Below are 3378 nucleotides of genomic sequence, written 5' to 3' on the forward strand. Positions count from 1 at the left end.
CTTTGTAGAGGACCTAACAGAAATCTTCAAAGAAGAAGAACCCATGGCAGCCGAAAACAACAACAATGCCAACAATGCAAGGAAGGTGCTGGGTGACTTTACTGCACCTACTCCCGACTTTTATGGGAGAAGCATCTCTATCCTTGCCATTGGAGCAAACAACTTTGAGCTTAAGCCTCAATTAGTTTCTCTAATGCAACAGAATTGCAAGTTCCATGGACTTCCATTGGAAGATCCTCATCAGTTTTTAGCTGAATTCTTGCAAATCTGTGACACTGTCAAGACTAATGGGGTTGACCCTGAGGTCTACAGACTTATGCTATTCCCTTTTGCTGTAAGAGACAGAACTAGGACATGGTTGGACTCTCAACCTAAAGAAAGCCTGGACTCTTGGGAAAAGCTAGTCAATGCCTTCTTGGCAAAGTTCTTTCCACCTCAAAAATTGAGTAAGCTTAGAGTGGAAGTCCAAACCTTCAGACAGAAGGAAGGAGAATCCCTCTATGAAGCTTGGGAAAGATACAAACAATTAATCAGAAAGTGTCCTTCTGATATGCTTTCTAAATGGAGCATCATAGGTATTTTCTATGATGGTCTCTCTAAACTATCCAAAATGTCTTTGGATAGCTCTGCTGGAGGCTCTCTTCATCTGAAGAAGACGCCTACAGAAGCTCAAGAGCTAATTGAAATGGTTGCAAATAACCAATTCATGTACACTTCTGAAAGAAATCCTGTGAACAATGAGACTAGTCAGAAGAAATGAGTTCTTGAAATTGACACTCTGAATGCCATATTGGCTCAGAACAAAATATTGACTCAACAAGTCAATATGATTTCTCAAAGTCTGTCTGGAATGCAAAATGCACCAAGCAGTACTAAGGAGGCTTCATCTGAGGAAGAAGCCTATGATCCTGAGAACCCTTCAATGGAAGAGGTGAATTACATGGGAGAATCCTATGGAAACACCTATAATTCTTCATGGAGAAATCATCCAAATTTCTCATGGAAGGATCAACAGAGACCTCAACAAGGTTTCAACAATAATAATGGTGGAAGAAACAGGTTTAGCAATAGCAAGCCTTTCCCATCATCTTCTCAGCAACAGACAGAGAGTTTTAAGCAGAATACCTCTGACTTAGCAACCATGGTCTCTGATCTAATCAAAACCACTCAAAGTTTCATGATTGAAACAAGGTCCTCCATTAGAAATTTGGAGCCACAAGTGGGTCAGCTGAGCAAGAAAATTACTGAACTCCCTCCTAGTACTCTTCCAAGCAATACAGAAGAAAATCCAAAAGGAGAGTGCAAAGCCATCAACATGGCCGAATTTGAAGAGGAGGAAGAGGCAGTGAACGCCACTGAGGAAGACCTCAATGGACATCCACTGGCCTCCAATGAGTTCCCAAATGAGGAACCATGGGAATCTGAGGCTCAAAATGAGACCATAGAGATTCCATTAGACTTACTTCTGCCATTCATGAGCTCTGATGAGTATTCTTCCTCTGAAGAGGATGAATATGTCACTGAAGAAGAAGTTGCTAAATACCTTGGAGCAATCATGAAGCTGAATGACAAGTTATTTGGTAATGAGACTTGGGAGGATGAACCCCCTTTGCTCACCAAGGAACTGGATGACTTGTCTAGGCAAAAACTGCATCAAAAGAGACAGGATCCTGGGAAGTTTTCAATACCTTGTACCATAGGCACCATGACCTTCAAGAAGGCCTTGTGTGACTTAGGGTCAAGTGTAAACCTCATGCCTCTCTCTGTAATGGAGAAGTTAGGGATCTTTGAGGTGCAAGCTGCAAAAATCTCACTAGAGATGGTAGACAATTCAAGAAAACAAGCCTATGGACTTGTAGAGGATGTTCTGGTAAAAGTTGAAGACCATTACATCCCTGCTGATTTCATAGTCCTAGAGACTGGGAAGTGCATGGATGAATCCATCATCCTTGGCAGACCCTTCCTAGCCACAGCAAGGGCTGTGATTGATGTTGATAGAGGAGAATTGATCATTCAAGTGAATGAAGAATCCTTTGTGTTTAAGGCTCAAGGATATCCCTCTGTCATCATGGAGAGGAAGCATGAAGAGCTTCTCTCAAAATAGAGCCACACAGAGCCCCTACAGTCAAACTCTAAGTTTGGTGTTGGGAGGCCACAACCAAACTCTAAGTTTGGTGTTGAACCCCCACATTCAAACTCTAAGTTTGGTGTTGGGAGGTTCCAACATGGCTCTGAGCATTTCTGAGGCTCCATGAGAGTCCTCTATCAAGCTACTGACATTAAAGAAGCGCTTGTTGGGAGGCAACCCAATGTTATATTTTATCTATTTTCTTTTGTTATTTTATATTTTTTGTAGGTTGATGATCATAAGAAGTCACAAAATCAATGAAAAAAAGCAAAAACAGAATGAAAAGCAGAAAGAAAAACAGCACACCCTGGAGGAGAGCGTGCTGGTGTTTAAACGCCAGTAAGGCTAGCTGTTGGGCGTTTAACGCCCAGTCTGGCACCATTCTGGGCGTTTAACGCCAGAAAGGGGCACCAGACTGGCGTTAAACGCCAGAAAAGGGCAAGAAGCTGGCGTTAAACGCCAGAAATGGGCACCAGCCCGGCGTTTAACGCCAGAAATGGCTAAAAATGCATTTTTGCATGCCATTTGGTGCAGGGATGACTTTTCCTTGACACCTCAGGATCTGTGGACCCCACAGGATCCCCACCTACCCCACCACTTTCTCTTTTCTTCTTCACCCATTCACCAATCACCTCAACACCTCTTCCCCAAAAACCCTTCACCTATCAAATCCCATCTTTATCTTCACCACTCACATCCATCCTTCATAAAACCCCACCTACCTAACCATTCAAATTCAAAACACTTTCCCTCCCAAACCCACCCTCACATGGCCGAACACAAAGCCATTCCCTTCTTCCTCATCTCTTCTTCTTCTACTCTCTTCTTTCTTCTTTTGCTCAAGGACGAGCAAACCTTTTAAGTTTGGTGTGGTAAAAGCATTGCTTTTTGTTTTTCCATAACCATTTATGGCATCCAAGGCCGGAGAAACCTCTAGAAAGAGGAAAGGGAAGGCAAAAGCTTCCACCTCCGAGTCATGGGAGATGGAAAGATTCATCTCAAGGGTGCATCAAGACCACTTCTATGAAGTTGTGGCCTTGAAGAAGGTGATCCCCGAGGTCCCTTTTTCACTCAAAAAGGGTGAATATCCGGAGATCCGACATGAGATCCGAAGAAGAGGTTGGGAAGTTCTTACCAACCCCATTCAACAAGTCGGAATCTTAATGGTTCAAGAGTTCTATGCCAATGCATGGATCACCAAGAACCATGATCAAAGTGTGAACCCGGATCCAAAGAATTATCTTACTATG

General features: G+C 43.0%; 1 non-coding gene across 1 annotated transcript; it reads right to left on the minus strand.

Annotated features, from left to right (window-relative positions):
• Positions 1–448: 448 nt before the first annotated feature.
• On the minus strand, positions 449–556 carry LOC112699875 (small nucleolar RNA R71). Its single transcript, XR_003152809.1, has one exon. It is a non-coding gene; the product is annotated as a small nucleolar RNA R71 (small nucleolar RNA).
• Between the last annotated feature and the right edge of the window lie 2822 nt (positions 557–3378).

Source organism: Arachis hypogaea, chromosome 6 (assembly GCF_003086295.3).
Source record: "Arachis hypogaea cultivar Tifrunner chromosome 6, arahy.Tifrunner.gnm2.J5K5, whole genome shotgun sequence".
In the NCBI taxonomy this organism is placed as follows: Eukaryota; Viridiplantae; Streptophyta; class Magnoliopsida; order Fabales; family Fabaceae; genus Arachis; species Arachis hypogaea.